At 46.8% G+C, this 19,717-nt stretch overlaps 1 protein-coding gene across 11 annotated transcripts in view; it reads right to left on the reverse strand.

Moving 5' to 3' along the window:
* The window catches only part of SEMA4D (semaphorin 4D), a 109,076-nt gene that overhangs the window by 81,227 nt on the left and 8,132 nt on the right, over positions 1-19,717 (reverse strand). Inside the window, exon 1 of one of the 11 annotated variants that reach the window (XM_019628396.1) lies at positions 8,294-8,313. The exons of 9 other annotated variants lie outside the window; for them this stretch is intronic. The gene's annotated coding sequence lies outside the window, so the exon portion shown is untranslated. Of the gene's footprint in view, positions 1-8,293; positions 8,314-19,717 lie in introns of those variants that run through there. One more of the 11 variants, XM_019628390.1, reaches the window with a different exon arrangement.

The raw sequence follows: 19,717 nt of genomic DNA on the forward strand, positions 1-19,717 counted from the left end.
CCTTACAAAGGTGAATACCACCTATGGTTAATGATGGGAAATAGGGACAGGTATTCACACAAAAGTTCTCATCCCAGTAGACTCTCGATAGTATAAATGGCCCCAAAGACAGAATCAAATAAATGAGAATACACAAAGGACCAGACTGGCACCAAATTGTGGGAATGTGTCTTTCTGGACACATGACCTTGAGCAGACTGCCATGGTTCTGAGTCATACCTGCATCAGCCAACCAAGGAGTCAGCGGTGACACCCACCACCTGCAGGAGACATGTCGGCACACAAGGAACCGTCAAAATAAACCCCTAAAATTTGCATCCATCTGAGTTTTCTCCTACCCCAGAGAGTGACATATGGACAGAAACCCTGGAGTCCTGAGTGGTCTGGGTCAACGTGTTTCTTCAGTTACAAATGAATTAACAGATTGGGTTTAAGAGACAGGTACGATGAATTTTAGCAAACCACTTTTCCTAGCAGCCGATTAAAGTCAGTGCATGTTAGAAAGGAACACTCTCAGGCTTTGCTGAGACCCAAGCTGCAGAGCGGGAGCTGAAATCGCTGTCTTCCCGGGACACCTCTGCAGGGTCATCATGATGCAAATCCTGGAAACTGGATTTCTCATGAGTGTACATGTAGGGATGTCTCACTAACTTCACTGTAAGCCTTGGATATGGTACCATGATAACACAGAAATTAAGATTAGCCACATGTTATTTATGATAGGAAAACCCCCAAAGCTGGTTGGTTTCTGAAGAGAAGGGGAGCCCCTGGGGGAAGTCATCCCCCACACTCTTCCCTAATGACAACACTGATGTCAACGGCAACGAGCGACCGTCTAAGATGTGGGATGTTTTTCCTTTGTGGATGCTTACATCATGTGAGAGCCCTGTTTTTTTTTTTACAAAATGGGATTTGTAAGATGACGAAATGGATTCGATTTGAAGGAGAGAAAATGCCCCAAAATGCCAGTCAACAGGAAACAATGAATGCCTATCACTCAAAACTACAAGCCAGTGACAGTGAGTGAAAGCTGTCCAAAGCTGTTTGCAGAAGCAGAGTTGAAAATGCCCCTGAAGCTCACACCAGCCATCTTTCGTGTGAGTCATCCAGTCCTCTTCAGATAAGAGTTCATGTCTGTTCAACGGGGCTATGTGGGGGCTTTCCAAGATAAAATCTTGACCTTTCTCTTTCTGCTCAAGGTCACAACCACAATCACCTGTTTGTTGCTGCTGATTTTGGACAGCAGGGATGAGGTCCTTCCTCGAAAGGCAGTGGGAAAGGAAAAAGCCAGGGTCACCGAGGGCAGGGGTCAAACCCACTGGCCTGGCCGGAGTGAGGGTCCCATGAAGATAACTGACAGACTCAAGCTGGTTATGGGTTCAAAGTGGAGGCTTTAAACAAAATCACACCTCCCTCTTCAGGTGCTGGGGGTCCACAGCCTGTGGGGACAGGCCATGCTAAGTCCCAGCCATCACCACAGGGACTGAGGTTGTTCTGTGGGTGAGGGTTCTGCTCCCTGCTGAGCTGACACTGATAACTATAATGCAAGCCTGTTGGTTCCAAATTGAATGGGATTTCTTTCTTTATTCAGTGTATTTCTGTTCTTGGCACTGTGCCCTCTCCACAGCTGGAAACATCTCACATGCTGATCACAGCCCTGGACACGCGAGCATTTATCAGGGTCCTGAGCGCCAGCCCCAGAAGATCACCTGTTTTCAACGTATCACCCAGGAGCCCCCATTCTGGCACAGACAGGACTGGGCATGTTCACATGTGAAGTGGCCCTGACTTCGATGGCCAGATTCCCACTCTAAAAAGAGCCTCAGCCCACTGCATCCCACAGAAGACAAACAGGAGGCAGCCCCGAGGCCCCTGCAACCGGGCTGGTGGTTTGGCCAAGGGTGGGATGGTAGTTAGAAGGTCATTTTAATCATGACCACGTGCTAAAAATGTTATTTAACTCATTATTCATGAGGAACCAATGAGATGTTAAATCCCTTCAAAAGAGATGCCAAAGAACCAAAAAATGATATGGAGTTGGCTGGGGGAAGAATAATGGGGTGACTGCCTAATGGGTATGGGGTTTCTATTTGGGGTGATCAAAATGTCTTACAACTAGACAGAAGTGGTGGTTGCACAACACTGTGAATGTACTAAATGCCACTAAATTGTTCACTGTGACGTGGTTAATTTTGTCATGTGAACTTCAGCTCAATTTTTTAAAAATATATGGAATAAAGGAATATTGAAATGAATTTCCAACAGGCACAAAACTGGCTTTTTCCATGGAAGACAGTCAATCCCACCCCCACCCTCTACCTTCCACCCCCACTGGACAGAATTCATCTGCATGTCTACAGACAGGACTGTTTGCATGGCGTCCATTACTACAACCTACAGAGCTCTAGGAAGACAGGCAAACCACACAGGCTCCAACCTCCCATTCAAGGGCTCTCACCCCAACGTCCAAGGTGGGAAGAGGAGAGGGGGGAGCTGTGACATTTAGGAGGAAAGGGGGCTGAGACCAGGTGATAGTGCAGAGTGTGATGAAGAGTACAGTGGTGAGACCCCACATTTCTCGAGGGAAGCGGGTGAGTGAGAGAGCTAGGAAGCGGGTGAGTGAGAGAGCTGGGGAGCTGGGAGCGAGGAGGAGACAGGCCCCTGACAGAGCATGGAACTGAGGTCCCAAGCATCACCATCCAGTGAGAGGCCCATCAGTGCCTCAGCAGCCCCTCCAGGAGTTCCCAGCAGTGCTGCCGTGCCTGGGGCATGCACCAAGGGATCCAACACATAAAATGCTAACTGACAGACGAAACAAAGATTCCTTCTTAGTCAAACAAAAAACATGGTGATGCTCAGATCTGTGAAAAATAAGGGAAGGTGTCACCAATTCACTTTCAGAAATGCCTTTTCTTTCTGCCCATCTAACATTCTTTCCAGGGCTCCTTGAACATCTCCCAGAACCCCTAACATCAGAGAGAAGGACTGTCTTGAGCCTTCTCCTTTTCTGAGTAAAACCCCTGCTCTTGGAAGTCCAGGGTTTCCTCATGCACAAGACCCTTTCCAGCAGGCATGCACCTGCTCAGACAGGTTGTTCCTGTGCAGACCATTCTTTAGAGATCAGAGGTGTGACTGTTCTTCAGATGGCCATTACCCAAGATGCTGCCCAGAGACCAGTGACGTCCCTTCTGTTCAGAACACCTACCATGCCACATTGAGAACATGTACTTCCGTCTGCACGAGGCCACGCTCAAGAAATGTCCATCTCAAGGCCCAAGTTAGTCACATGTAGACACAACTCCTCAAAGACAGCCAAATTGCATCCTTTCACTGCGATTAATGTAAGTAATCAATACTCAAGTGGTCAGTCCCCAGGACGGCACATGGGAATGTTATCTGCAGGCCCAGAGGTCAGCAGTGTCGGCTGAGTTCTATTCCCATGTGAAGCCAAGGGCGGTGACAGTCAGGTCACAAGGATTCCTCCCCAGGTTCACTTGACAATGACAAATGTAAGCGCCATGTCAATTACTGGAACCTTCTGCAAGGATGTCACTCCATTTCCACTGCCCTCTCATTACTGCATAACTGTTAGGTTCCAAGCCACAAGCTCTAGAAAGCATGGCTCGAAGAAAGTGTTGTTACTCTTTTATAAGCAATCAGAACAGAAACTAAAATGTCACCAACCTCTGGGAAAGAAATAGAATGATTAATCTGCAGGTCGTCACGGCTGAAAACCCTCCGTGAAGAAAGGTGGGCACCTGTCCACAGGCCCCACCCATGCCCCACGCCTGCTTCCCTCCTGGTAGCCATACAAGGTCATGGTCACAGAAACCTCTTCCTGGACAAACACTTTTACGCACTGTCATGCCCTCCAGGCCCAGCTGCCCATCTTCTAAGACCTTAGAACTGGGTAATATTTTGGTCCCTCAGGGGGTGCCCCAGGCCGGCACTGGGTTCCTAGAATTGAGCCCCAAAGGAGACAAGGGCTCCAAGTGCCGAAAGGATGTACACCCAAGCTCACTCAGTGAAGGGGTTGACTTTAATTTCCCTTCTTTCTGTACTTGCTACAGTAAATACGTGTGACTTTAATAACGGGGGTGGTGGTGTGCATATCACCTAGAAAGGTCACAGTCTTACAAACTGTTGCGAGGCTATGATTGCAGGGAGCGTACCCCATACCCCATGTCTGCGAACAGCCTGAGCTGTCCCGACACCTGATGTTGGTGTCACCACACCTCACACACTCAGCCTGCAGTGGACGAGCAGTAGGAGCCCAGTGTGAGCTGCCACAGGATGGGGAGACAAACGGGGACCAAAACGAGCAACTGAGGAGTCACTGTGCCAGGCCTGATCATCCAAACAACTCGTCATCATTTGGGGAGCTCCACGCCCAACTGCACCAGGGTTCACACAGGACGGCGCTTCACTCTACCTGTAACAGGGATTCCCGAATCCTCGTGCATTTGCAAAAGCCTACGTTCCTTCTATTGCTCATAAATCCCTCTCCTATTCTAGAGCCCAGAGCGACATCAATTTTTTAATTAAAGGAAGCAAAATTAATCTCACTTGAGGAATGACTAAACAACTGATCGTTTTCCTCACGTAGGAAGAGGCTATGCTATCAGAGTCAGGAACTCCACGGTCTGAATGTCTGTGACTCCCCAAATTAATCTGTTGAAATCCTAACCGCACTGGGATGGGTTTGGAGTGAGGTGTTTGGGAGGTGAGACCAGGACCTAGGGATGGGATCAGTGCCTTAGAAAAGCAACCCCAGAGAGCCCCATCGCCCCTTCTGGGCACACACTGGGCACACACTGGGAAGTCTGCAACCTGAACAGGGGCCCTCACCTGACCAGCTTGCACCCCGATCTCGAATTTCCAGCCTCTACAACTATAAGAATAAATGTGTGTTGTTTACAAGCTGCCCAGTCTGTGGTACTTTGCTACAGAGCCGTGAATGGACTCACACAGGAACCCAAATCCACAGCATCTGTCTTTCTAAAAACGTCTACTTTAGGATTCATGACAAAGGAAGGCCATGTATACACAGATGGACATGCTGTCTGCCATCTCCTATCTTCAGTCCCGCCAGATAAACCAACACTAACAACCTCTGCTTAAACCTCTAACTGAAACAGGTCTCTTCGTTTGGCTGTTGACCAGGGTTTGTAAAGTTAAGTCAAATTGTACCCTTGATAGGAAAAGATGAAACAAATAAGTCAGTACTACATACGCCACTTGGATCACTCTCCTTAAACATCATGAACCAGGCGTGGAATCTCTTCCACCCTCTAGGGAGAGTCTGTCCGTGAGAAACTGCTCCCTGGAAGCAACCTGACCCTTCTGGAAACTCGTGATGACCTACAGGTGACTGGGGTGCCACGTATTAACTTCCCACCCCTGGGAAACAAATGCTGCCCCGGTGGCTTAAAAGCCTAATGTTGCTCTTAACACATCTCATTTGTGACTCCCTGGGGATACCTCATGAACCCAGGACCCAGCCTTGGGAGGTGGGGCAATGCCTGGGCTGTGCTGGTCACCCCGTTTCAATGGCTGCATTCAAACACCAGATCTAACCCATTCCCACTCCCAGGACCAGCAGAGAGAGGTGTTACCACGGCAGACCCTCAGACGCCAGGGGATAACAAGAAAGCGCTTCAAACAGCTCTGTGCACAGTCAACAACTTAGAAGGGATGACCCAGTTTCTCAAAATCAAAACTACTGAGCTCATCCATGATGAAATAGGTCACCTGAACAATGCCGTAATTAGTAAAGAGAATAAATTCATAGTTAAAACCTTCTGGAAAAGACATTAACAGGCCCAGATGGTTTTACTAGCAAATTCTACTGTTGTTATTTAAGAAACAACAACAATTCTACACAATACCTTCCAGAGAACAGAAGAGGAAGACTGTTTCAACTTCAATGAGGCCAGCATCATCCTGACAGCAAAACCAGGCAGAGGCAGCACACAGACACAAAAATCCTCAACAAAATATCAGCAAATTGAACCCAGCAAGATATATATACGGTATCCTACAACCAAATGGAGTTGATCTCAGAATGCAAGGCAAATGCAATTTGCAAAAATCAACACATGTAATCTACACATTAACAGTCTACAGAACACACACACACACACACACATACACACACACGCATATCAATTTGTGCAGAAAAAGCATTTGAAAAAAATTCAGCATCCACTCGTGATAAAAATTCTCAGCAAACTCGGAATAGAAGGAGCTCCCATATCTGATAAAGGACGTCTACAAAGAAAGCCACAACTAACATGATACACAGTGGTGAGCCACTGAATGCTTTTCCCCTGAGAAAAGGGACAAGGCAGGATGTCCCCTCTCGCTGTCTTTGTCCTGGAGGCCTACTGAGCGAATGAAGCAAGAAAAAGATATAAAAGGCGTACAGATTAGCACGGAGGGCATAAATGGCCTTTCCACAGACAATATGATTCCCTACGTAAAAAAGTCACAGGAACACGGTCAGCAATGTAAAATGAGTCATCTTTCCATGTACTCTTATCAACGTTTGGTAAATTGTTAAACAGAACTTTGTCACAATTATAACATGATGCTCTGTGAAAGATCCTGTTACAAGAATTAAGAGACAGGCTACAGACTGAGAGAAAATATTTGCAAATCACATACCTGACAAAGAACTTTTATTCAGAACAAATGAAAAACTCTCAAACCTCAACAGGAAGAAAATAAACCACCCAATTAAAATATGAGCAAAAGAACTGGATAGACAGACAGTTCACCAAGGTGGATATAAGGATGGCAAATAAGCACGTGAGAACGTCATTAGCCACTAGGAAATGCAAACTAAAACCACAAGGAGACAATGTACACACATTAAAATGGCTATAAACATCAAATCAGTGTCAGGTGTAGCTGAGGAAGTAGAGAAAATGAAACTCTCACATGCTGTTGTGAGAAATGTGAAAGGGGATAGCCATCCAGAGAATATTTTGGCAGTTTCTTATAAAGTGAAACACACACCTACCATGCAGTCCTGCAATCCCACCCCTGGGTGTCTGCTCTAAGGACAGGAAAGCATGCGTTCACAGAGAAGCCCGCACTGGGACGTTTACGCAGCTCTATCCCAGTGTACAGCACAGTACTACTCAGCACTCAAAAAGAACCGACTGCCGATACAGCAACAGCTTGAATGAGCCTCAGAGGCATTACTCTGAGTTAAGTGGCCAACCTTGAAAGATTACCTACTGCATGACTCCATTTATAGGACATTCTTGAAAAGGTAAATGATGGGGACAAAGCGTGATCAGTAGTTGTGTGTGTTTAAGGGTGAGGGGAGGGTGTGAATGAACATACAGGATAGTTTCACGGGAGGTTTGGGGGGCTGGAGCTGTTCTATATCCTGATGTGAAAGTGGTTACACAAATCTACATATACATTAAAACTCATAGACCTGTATACCAAAATAATCATTTTTACTGTACTTTAATTTAAATATAAAGAAAAAAGAGTAAGGACTATACCAATTGGATTGAAATATTTTTAAAAACATCTTTACTTTTAGCCAGTCACAAAAGGACAAATTCTGTGTAATTCCACTTCTATGAGGTCCTTAGAGGAGTCAGATTCATAGAGACAGAGAGTAGGATGGTGGTGCCACAGGCTGGGAGAGGGGGTGGGGAGTTACTGTTCTATGTGGGCAGTTTCAGTTTGGATGATGAAAAGCTCTAGAGGTGGCGGGTGGGAATGGCTGCACAACAATGTGAATGTACTTAATGCCACTGAACTGTGCACCTGAAATGGTTAATTTTATGTTACGTATATTTTACTACAACAAACAAACTACCTTTATTCTTCATCAGAAAAGGAGATTTACAAAACTGTATTAGTATAAAAATAAAATAAAAGGGAGTTCTAAAATCAAGAAGCTAAAGACATGATCTGCAGACCACACTCTGTAGCTACATGGCTACTTGGCTGGGCATGCATCTTTCCAGACTTTCCCTAAGCATGTCGTACACACAGGACAGGGTCTGCTCACACTGCGATCAGGAGCAAAAGAGAGCTCGCGAGCCAACCTGTCTAACCCGGTGGGCTTTCACACAAGCATGCTTTTGCTTTCCACCAGAAGCGACCATGAAGAAAGTAAAACACGCCCAGGGTCTGAAGCAGTGGCTTGCACGTTTGGTCACACCTAACAACCAGAGCCTCAAAGAGGCACACATTTAGACAGGGCTACAAAGGCCCAGGCCAGTCAGTCAGTGACAGAAGTCTGAGCTCTCTTCCTCCTCCCCACCTTGAGAGCCATCCGGGGAAAGGCAGTTACAGCCCCAGCAGTGTTTCTGGATCCCTGGCAGCGGCACTGTACAGTCCATGCTCCCAGTTCGGGGACGTTCCAGCTGCACTGCGGACACATGGGCACCAGCTTCTGGGCACGCGTCCTCCCTCGTCCTCCAGCTGGTTGCCAAGAGACGCAACCCCAACGATGTCCAAATGCAAATTGCAGCTTCTAGACACCTGGCACCAATAGACACCAAAGATAAATACAATCTGACTCACCCGCCCAGCTCTGTGCATCCCATGCATTTCAGCAGTAATTAACCTTCATTTAAACTCTGTGTTGGTGGTTGAGTCAAGAAATCACTGGCATTTTAATCCAAACAGGAACATCATGAAGATGAGGCTGGACAAACAAATGTCTCCCAGTTCTTCGAGCAATATTCCCTTGTATACACAGACGAAAGAACCAAGTAAATACTCTTTGTAAACTTACTTCCACTAGTTTCTCTTTCTTCCTTTGTTAGGCCCCGAACTGTTACATTTCCCTGAAGAACTCTCATGCTTGAGAACATGTGAACCATTTTTCTAAAATTATATAGACTTTATTATCTCTTTTAAGTTTTGTAATTCCAAGGACATCCTGGCCAAGGACTGGGCTGAAAACATGGAAAATTATCAACCCACTGTTTCCTAAATATGTCCCTCAAAGAAGAGGAAAAGTAAGAAAGAATTTTTATTTTTATTTCTCTCACATGTTCCTACTGGCCAAACCCTTCCGTAGTGAAAAGCCAGGCTGGCGCTGACCTGAGATTCTGGTCTCTGGTCTGTTACTGGTGAGCCCCACGGGGTTCCAGCTGTCAAGGCCCCGGATGCCATGCCCGTCCACCCTGGGAAGTTCTGGATGGCACTTCTGCAAGGAGCAGCTGGTGCTTTAGAATGTGGGGGCAGGCGTGGAGCTGCCACACTGCTCTAGCGCTCGTCATCAGCAGGTCCCATCCTCCAGCGCTAGACCACCACTGGAAGTAGCTCTGTGGCATTCCAACTGACGCCCCCTCTAGCTATCAGGCTTAGGGCACCCACAAAGATCCCACCAGCCCCCACAGGAGGAACGGGTGCCAGACAGACCGACAGGGAACCCCAGGACAGCCACAAATTCAGGCAGGTCCCACAAGCCTCTCCTTTCTAAGAAATAGTGAGACTAGGGCTTTGCAGGAAGCGGGAGGCCTGGGGCAGGTGGCGCCCTGCACTGTGCAAGGACAGGCCAGTGGTTCCAAGTTCCTAGAGACAGTCCTTTCTGAGCTCAGCCAGCTGGGAAGTACGAGACACATGCTGAGCACCAGGCCCAGAAAACTGACGCTCACCCCAGGTCAAACCTCTGGCACTCATGTCCTCCCAATGCCCACCCAGCACACTGCCAGCCACACTGAGCCCTGCAGCCTCTGGGGCCCTCCCACTCACCCATTCATGCACTCATACCCTGCAAACACACCTATTGAAAAGAAAGAGAAGAACCAGCTTCCTTTATCAGCTTTGGGAACCTGCAGTGTGCTTCCCTCCATTTATCTGCCAAGCACCCGATTTCCAAACCTATGTACACGTTAGGCCAAGCCCACCCCAGACAACACAGTGCATTTCTTCTGTTTCACCATGATTATTTATCATCAAATTAACAGGATGGCCAAGAGGCCTGATAAGTGTCTGCCAGGCGGGACAGGAGGCCAATGTCAGCGGCCCACGAGGCAGGGACAGGATGGCAAAACCGGGACTGAACAAAGTTGTTTTCTTCCCTCCAGAAAAAGAAAAATATCAGGGAGGCGGCGCACCAAGGTTTTCTGCTCATAAAAACCTTCAGCGTGTCCAAGTCAGGAAATGAAGACTTTTCTGGAGGAAGGACGACAGGACTCATCCCCAGAGTCACTCAAGCCTCAACATGGGGTCAGAGGCAAGATGAATGGAGCAGCAGTCCCACTTGGGCACAGGGGAATGAGTTGTGGGGCTCAGCTCGCACAAGGCTGGAGCTGCACCCCGGTTCCCTCAGAATGCAAAAAATGTCAGCTGCCTGCACGCTGATGCCGGCTCCATGGCTTCCTGGGCGAGCCAGAAGCCTGCCTGTTCAGGGAGCAAGTCGCCGCTTGTCCTCACACAGCCCAGCAAGCTAATGAGGCTTACCTGCGGCTGACCACAGGGTCCAGGCCTGGCGCAATGACCAGCACGCCGCTTAATTTCACCTGGCCAGGTGCCAAGAGAGTTGGTCAAACCTTATTCCAGAGGCTTCTGTGAAGGTATTTTTGAATGATGGTAACATTTAAATCAGCAGACTCTAAGTAAGTCTCCAGGCAGTCTGGGTCTCCCCTGTTGGCCTGCCCTGCAGGCTTGCTGGTCTCCCAGTCATGTGAGCCAAATCCTTAAAATAAATCTCTCCCCTCAACACAGTCAGTTCTGTTTCTCTGGAGAACCCTAATATAATCAGGGACACAGCTTCTGAGGGGCCACCCAGCCTGGGCCACCCCTGCTACAGAGCAGAACCTCACTGTGAAGAGAAGGCCTCCCCTCCCAGCATACAACACCCCACGGAGGGCTACAACAAAAAGGCACATATGCTAATGGTTGGGGACACAACGCCCAGCATCTGGCTGGGACACAGAGTTGACTTCCAGGAAAACATGCCACATTACTTGTGGCAGCTCAAGGAATGATCACCGTACATTATCATTCCAGACAAGCAAGAAGGGTGCAGGGAAAGTTTTATCATTTGGCTAAAAATACAGTTAAGTCTTAAGGAAAACAGTATCATAAGCCTCCTCATGGGCAGAGACTCCTAAATCCATGGAAGCCTTTTGTAACGCAGACCTCAAGCTGTGTTGCCCACTGCTTTTCAGGAACGTGCGCCCACACACACATGCACGCACGCACACATACATGCACACATGTATGCACAAACACACATGCAAACACACATGCATCACACACACACACACATGGCCTACTACAAATACCACCAATTCCCTTTTTCAGCCCCACCGCTCACAGGGGCCACTGCACGTCCTGCTGGCAGGCGGCCAGGCTGGCATAGCAAAGCTGACCGACGTCTGTCCAAGAGTGATGCGCGTGAAAGGGCCTGGCTCCTCAGGGCACCCCTGCCCCCAGACAAGCCCAGTAATCAGGCAACAGTCCTAGTGGTCTCCAGTCTGAGTTTATTCACACCTATTTAAAAACTTACAGATAAAACGCTTTCCGATAGGCTTTTCTTTTTCAGAATACTCTAAAATGAAAGAAATTCTTTGAATCGATAAAATTAGTAAAAGAATAACCAATTTTAATTTAAAAGGGTGAAGCCCAAGGACAGGTACTTAAGGGGGAAAATATAAACAACAAATAAATCACAAAAAAGCGATCAGGAGATCTGTGACTTTCTCTTTTCCTGATCATACTGGTGAGGAATAAACTCGCCAGTGATGCCCAAGGGGGAGAGAAATGAGGCTCTTCTGAGCTTGGGAGGGGGCACAATGCTCTCCTGCCCACAGCACAGCCTCTTGAGTCAAAATGAAAATATTCATCCTTAATTCCAACATTTCGATTCCAAAACTCTTTCCTATAAAAACTGTCACTGAGGTATACCAAGAAAAATGGTCAAGGATGTGTCAGACTGGGGAGACACCGTGGGCTGAGGGACATGGGGCACAGCTCCATTGGGGCATGCAGCCCTCCAAAGCCATGCTGGGCACACAAAACACGTGCGTCTATGCCACAGTGCAGAGTGAAAAAAGTAAGTTGCAAAACCCTTCAGGTGCGACCACACCTTGGGAAAGCACCACCTACGTGAACACAGCCTGTCCCGTCAAGTGAATGCACACATGTGTCTGACATGCACGGAGAGGACCTGCTCATACACCAGCCTCGAGGCTTTGACTCTCTTTATTTTCTAAACAATAAAAATGCCATTAAATTAAAGGAAAAATTAGTCAGCATATCTGACTTCCTGTTCACACTAAAGATTCAACGAGTATTTTTGCAGAAACCCTACTAAAAGAAAAGGCTCCACCGGCAGAGATAAAAACTCACATTAAAAGATAGAAGGCCCTTTCCTGTTTCCCCTCTGAGTCAATGCAAAATTATTTTACAAAGCAGCAAGTTTCCACTGTGCCCTCATTTCTGCAACTTCCCACGAAGCTGCAGCCGCGGTTTCCATTTTCCTGCTGATAAAACCTCCCTGAAATATATCCTGGCGAAGGTGAATGCCTGCCAGCCCCGGCCCGCCCCACTCAGCCACCAGCCTCGCCCCCCACCCCACAGTATGTTGCTATGGCCTTCTCCTGTGCTACAATAGGTTGCAAAGCACATCCACACTGGGCCTGCGGATATGGCCGTATTTGGGAAAAGGGTCTCTGCAGGTTGAAATAACTTAAGATCATTAAGTTAATATGACAGCATCCTGGATCATCCAAATGGGCCCTAAATCCAATGACAAGTGTCCTATAAGAAACACACAGACTCAAGGAAAAAGGCCATGTGGTGACAGAGCAGAGGTTAGAGTGATGCAGCCGCAAGCTGAGGGATGCCTGGAGCCACGAGATGCTGGCTTCAGAGGCAGGAAGGGTCCTACCCAAAGCCTTCACAGGGAGCATGGCCCTGCCCACACCTTGGCTTTGGACTTCTGGCCTCCAGAACTGGGAGAGCATGAATTTACACTGCTCTAAGCCCCCGGTTTGTGCTGTCTTGTTATGGCAGCCCCAGGACATGTGTGTGCACTGTGATTCTAAGAGGTGAGAGGAAGGCCTCCCTGTTACACAGACCAAGAAAACATGCAGGACAGAACTCGGGCAATCATCCCTGCCACATCATTCGTCTCACCCGCCCTCCCGGCCAGCACCTGTGCCCTGGGTTATCCTGCCCACCCCAGGCCCTGCCCACTGCCCAGGAGCCACGGCTTGTTCCAGCCATTCCGGCCGTGTAACAAACTACCATGACTTCGCAGCTAAACACTTCACCAGGATCACGGTCTTACAGGCCAGGAGTCCCAGTGGCCACCACAAGGACACTCGTCTCTGCTCCAAAGCCCTGAGGCCCAGGCTGGGAGACCCAGTGGCAAGGGCACAGTTCATGTGAAGGCTGGTCCCCCACACATGGGGGCCGGAGCCCGGGGCCCACCCATGGGTGCCGTGTGGCCTTCCAGGAGCTCGGGCTTCCTCGTAGTACAGCAGCCACAGGGCCATCGAGCCCTACGTGGCATCTCAGGGCTCCAAGGTCCAAAGAGTCCCGGGGCCACCCCGGCCCAAGGAGGGAGGCAGACAGCGCGTCCCAGTGACAGCAATGCTGATGGATTTGCAGCCAGGTTTTTAGAATTGCCACAGCCCTTTCCCTCACTCAGCTTCGGGCTGTTTCCTACCCGCTCTTGAGTTCCGATCCAATATTCCTGACGTTGAGACCCCAAGCCTGTCCTTGTTGGTTGGTGCGCACCCTCAACTTTCCCTCTGGTGGCAGGCATCCCCCATCGGTGACTATACACCATGGTCCAGCTAGAAGCACCTCATCCGGTCCCCTCTCTCTCCGCCCACGACTGCTGGATCTTGATACCCTGCAGCAAACACAGTGCCTGGGACACTCCAGGTATGTCACATGGAAGGAAAGATGGCATACAGAAGTGACGGGCTGAGGCAGCAAGAGACAGAACAGCGGAGCAGAGAAGGCCCACCCTGGTTGTAATGACCAGGGAGGTTTCCACCCAGCCTGACCAGGCCCTGTGGTGGGGAGATGCAGAAGGTGACAAGGAGTGAGGTGCAGCTGAAAAGACCCCAGGGGCCAGCAGCGGGGGTGGAAGAGGGGCGGGCTCAGGCCCTTCCAGAGGAAGCTTCTGGCGGAGGAACAGGTTTTGGAGCAGCTGGAGACAGGGTGCCAGAGAAGGGATCTGAGACCTGAATTACAGGAGCCCAGCTACAGGGAGAGGTGAGCTATCTGCCCTGGGAAGTGAGCTGTGTCCTGAATGGAGAATAAAGGGACTAGAATGGTAACGATACTGGCCCAAGCCAGAAACCAAGCCAACAGCACAGTGGGCACAGAAACTGTGACGCACGCACACGATGGCACACTGGGGAGTGGGGCCAAGGAGGGAGCCCAGGCCAGCAGCCCGCCCAATACCACATACAGGAGGGACATTACAGGTGCATGTTGCAGAATCCACAGCACACAGAGTAAACCCAGCCAGGACACGCCTCTGTGGAGGTGAAGTGGGAAGTGGTACCCCCAGGGGTGCAGTGCTGGGTGGCCCAAGGACTGCAGGCCATGGGGTCTGGGTGCCACTCAGCCGTGTGGCTTGGCTTCTGGATTGGGCCATTATGAGTGTGGCTCGTTAACATTCTTGTCCCTTTATTCTCCATTCAGGACACAGGGTTCTTGATTGTCACAGCTCACTTCCCAGGGCAGATAGCTCACCTCTCCCTGTAGCTGGCTCCATCTGTGAGCAAAGCCAGGCTATGTGCACATCACTGTAAAGTGTACAAACATCTCACTGAGGAAGGAAGAAGGGAAACAGTAAGATGAAAATGGAGAAGCAGGGGCAGGCCAGGCGGTTTTGTTGGTGGTGACCTTCCCTTGCATTTCAAGATGGGAAAGGAGGCGAGGAGAGGCGTCCCCACCAAGATGGGTGAGAGAACCAGCGGTGGGCGGCCATGGGAAGAGGGTGGCTGGGTAAATTATAGGTCCTCGCAGTACATACTGCTTTAGGAACGTGTTTAGCATCTGGTATGTGATGTCCACTTCCCTTCACATTAGCCTTATTTTACACTATCATTTTTAGAGACTGGCTACCTGACTGTCCCTCCTCATCTCTGACCGTCTGTTAATGGTTTGCAGCTTAAATCTGGGTTTCCTATTTATAAATACCAGGAAACATCCTTTCCAATAAATGCTTCTTTACATCTATGACTCCTTAGGATAAAATTCTAGATGTTGAATCGCAAAAGGCCAGTGGTACACGCATCTTTAAAATCTGTAAAATACCCCACCGATGATCCCCCGCTCCATGTGCCTGTTAGGTGCTGTGTACGGAAACGATGCCTCTCTGTCAGCTTCGAGTCACAGCTCCTGGGGCATATCCTGCTTCACCATTTCCTAGCGGAGTGACCCAGGAATAAGTTCTCAATGTCCTCATCTGCAAAAACGAGGGAAGGACTGTCCGAATCTGAGAGGACTGTGGTCAGGATTCCACGCACGAGACAGGCACAGAAGGCACCTGGCATGTCACTTACAACGAGGTCACCATGACTATCACCATATCATTCTTTCTTTCCCATGACAGCCTCCCTGTTTCCATCCCTCCCATCCAACTCATCAATCTGAGGCAACAGAGTGACCCATAAACATGGGTCAGATCACATTAGTTACCGCTCAAACACTCGGGCGAGGAGGCTGAGGGGAAGAAGGCTAGAAACTGTATTATTCCACTTATGTGACATTCTGGAAAAGTGGATAAGGATGAATAACAGATCCGTGGTTGCTAAGGGAGTGGGGGAAAGGTTTTGACTCTGGAGGGGAATACGGGAATTTGTAGCTTTATGGAAAATTTCCATATCTTGATTTGGTGGTGGTTACACGACCATCCATCAAAACTCACAGAACAGGATGTTAAAAAGAGTAAACTTCGCTATATGCAAATTATACCTCAGTAAATCTTACTTAAAAAAGCAAATAATCCTGCAGAGATGGAAGTCTACACTGGGTGGTGTGGTGTGCCAGGTTTTGTCACCCAGCCGAGATGCTGTCCCTCCCGTCTCTCACTCACTCCAGGGTCTAGCACTAATTAAATACTCTCCACATCCGCGGGCCCAGGCACAACCAGTATGGGGTTTCACGGTCCTGCCAGGGCCGCCACTGACGGGGGTTCTCCAGACAGAACCCATGTTCAGACTGCAGCCCCACATCTTCCTCTCCTCGCTCAGATCTGCCTTCTCCCCTTCTGGAAGGCCTGTTTGGACCACCAGGAAGTATTTTCCCTCCTGCCTCCACCTTGATGGTTCTCAACTCCGGCTGCACATTAGAATTCCCTGAGCTGCTTGTCAAGACCACTGACACACAGCCTCCATCCTGTCCCAGTAGGTTCTGATGTAACTGGGGGGTGTGGGGAGACACTGGGGCTTTGTTTTGCTTTTTTTTAAAGGATCCCAGGCTCATGAAAATGAAAAAGGGACCATCACCCAGATCCTACAGACATTAAAAGAATAAAGAAATATTACAAACTTTATACCAACAAGTTTGACAACTTAGATGAAATGTACAGGTTCCTTGAAACACACAAACACAAGGACTGACTCAAGAAGAAACAGAAAGTCTTCACAGCCCTATGTCAAGAAACTGAATTCATAATGAAAAGCCTCGCCATAAAGAAAACTCCAGATGGCTTCACTAGTAAATTCTACCAAAGATTTAAGGAAGAAACAATACAAGCCCTACACACATTCTTTAAAAATAAATAAATCAAGAGGGAACACTTCCCAAATCATTGTGTGGGGGCCGACATTACCCTGATACTGAAACCAGACAGAGATATTACAAAAAAAGAACATAATATCCCTCATGAACATATAATAGTTACAAATAGCCTTAACAAAATTGTAACGAACTGAATCTAGCAACATATAAAAAGGATAATACATCATGACCAACTGTGGTTTATGCCAGGAATGCAAGGTTGTTTAACATTCAAAAATTAATCAATGTAATTCATCATATTTACAAAAAAAGGAAAACCATAACAGCATCTCAATTGATACAGAAAAAACATATGACAAGCTTCAACATCTATCAGTAATAAATACTTATAGAAAACGAGAAAACTTCCTCAACCTTGTGAAAGGCATCTGCTCTAAATCTTCACCTAATGTCATATTTAATGAAGAAACATTAATTTTTTTCTTCCTAAGATCAGGAATAGGTAAGAATATAGATTTTCACCACTTCTGTTAAGCAGTGTACTGAAAGTCCTGGACAATGGAATAAATGAAGAAATAAAAATAAAAAGCACTGGAACTGAAAAGAAAGAAGTAAAATGGACCCTATTCAAAATTGTCAGAATTATCTATGTGCAAAATCTTAAGAGACCACTAAAAAAGCTACTCAAACAAATAAGTGAATTTAGAAAGGTCACATAAACAATATTAAAAAAATAAATTATATTTCTATATACTAGCAATAAACAACAGGAAAATAAAAATATTTTAAATCCATTTAAAACATTCAAAAACATGAAATATTTATAAATTCTTCTGATAAAACGTGTAAAACCTGTATACTGCCCACTACGAACCACTGCTAAGAGAAATGAAGGAAGATGAATGCAGACGGAGAGATAGTCCATGCTCATGGGCTGAAAAGCTCAATACTATTAAGATGTCAGTTTTCTCCAAATTGATCTAAGGAATCAATGCAGTGCCAGTCAAAACTGAAGCAGGCTTTTTCGTAGAACTTGACAAGCTGATTTTAAATTTATGTGGTAATGCAAACGGCCTAGAATAGACAAAACAATAGCAAACGAAACAGAGCTGGAAGATCCATGAAAGTCATTAGAAAGCAAGAGGCAGAAAGATGGTGTGGCCAGGGGGCCGATGGGGAATTAGCCAGAAAGGACCAGAAACAAAGCACACAGATACGCTCCATTACTTTTCAAACATGAGGCCAAGAAAATTCAATGGGAAAGGATAGTTTCTATACTAAATGGTGCTGGAAAAACTGGATATCCTTATGTAACACACGAACCTCAATCCTTAGCCCTTTCCAGTTAAAAGTTACTTGAAATGCGTAATAGATCTCAACATAATAGCTAAAACCAAACGTCTTCAGAAAAAAAACATAGGAGCAAATCTTTATGACTATGGGTTAGGCAAGATTTCTTAAATAGAACACGAAAAGCACAAACTACTAAAAACAACTGATAAAATTGGATTTAATCAGAACTAAAAACACACCTACCCTTTGAAAGATGTCATTAATAAAATAAAAAGGCATGCCAGAGGCTCAGAGAAAATATTTGCCATAAAAATACCTGACAAAGGATTTGAATCCAGAATATGTAAACAAGTCTCATAACTCACATATAAGGAAAGCCCAATCAAAAGTCAGAAGACCTGAACAGATACTTAAAAGAACATATACAAATAGCTGACAAACAGGAAAAGATACTCAACAATACAACACTACAACATACCCAGTAGAATGGCTAAAATTAAAAAAACGACAGCAGGTGTTGGCGAAAACGTGAACAACTGCATTCACACATTAGCAGTGGGCATGAAAATGATACACCCACTTCGGAAACCAGTCTGCAGTTTCTTATAAGCAAGGTATACACTTCCCACATACCCCTACAATTCCACCCATCAGGAGTTACCCAAGAGAAAAGAAAACACGTGTCCACACAAAGATGTGCTCACAGATGCACAAGTCATTTTTATAGCATTTTTATTGTGATAAAATACACGTAAGATAAAATTCACCATTTTCACCATTTTCAAGTGTACAATCCAGTGACACTGGGTACGTTCACAGTGTTGTGCAACCATCACCACTACCTATTTCCAGAACATCAATCATCTCAAAAGGAAACCCCGTGCAAAGTAAGCAGTCACTCCCCATTCTCCCCTTCCCAAACCCTGACAACCTCTAATCTGCTATCTGTCTCTATGAATTTGCCTATTATGGATATTTCATATATATTAAATCATAAAACATGGGCCCTTTTATGTCTATTTTCACTTAGCATGTTTTCAAGGGTCAACCACACTGTAGCATGTGTCAGTACACCATTCCTTTATGGCCGAGCAATATTCCACTGTCTGGATGGACCACATTTGGTTGTCCATTCATCCAATGACGGACATGTGGGTTGTTCCCATCTTTTGGCTGTTGTTAATGGTACTGTTATGAACAGTCATGCGTAACTGTTTGAATACATTTTCAGTTCTTCTGCATATATGCTCAGCAGAGGAATTGCTGAGGCATAATGGTGATTCCATGTTTAACTTTTTCAGGAACCGTGGAACTGTTTTCCTAAGTTGCTGCACCATTTTACATTCTCATCAGCAATGTAGGAGGGTTCCAATTTCTCCATGTGCTCACCGACACTTGTTATTTTCCATTTTTGTGATAAAAGCTATTCTGGTAAGTGGGAAGTGGTCTCGCACTGTGGTTTTGATTTGTATGTCCCTAGTGACTAATGGTGCTGAACATCTTTTCATGTGCTTACTCGTCATTTGTATGCCTTCTTTGGAGATACATTTGCTCATGTTTTAACTGGTTGTTTGTCTTTTTGTGCTGAGTTGTAGCTCATAGCACTTATATTCACAACAACCAATCTAAACAGGAAGCAATCTAAACATCCACCAACTGGTGAGAGAATCAATAAGCCATGGCACACCCACACAAAGAAACAGGACTCAGCACTAAAAAGACA

This window comes from Hipposideros armiger, unplaced genomic scaffold (genome assembly GCF_001890085.2).
Source record: "Hipposideros armiger isolate ML-2016 unplaced genomic scaffold, ASM189008v1 scaffold_786, whole genome shotgun sequence".
In the NCBI taxonomy this organism is placed as follows: Eukaryota; Metazoa; Chordata; class Mammalia; order Chiroptera; family Hipposideridae; genus Hipposideros; species Hipposideros armiger.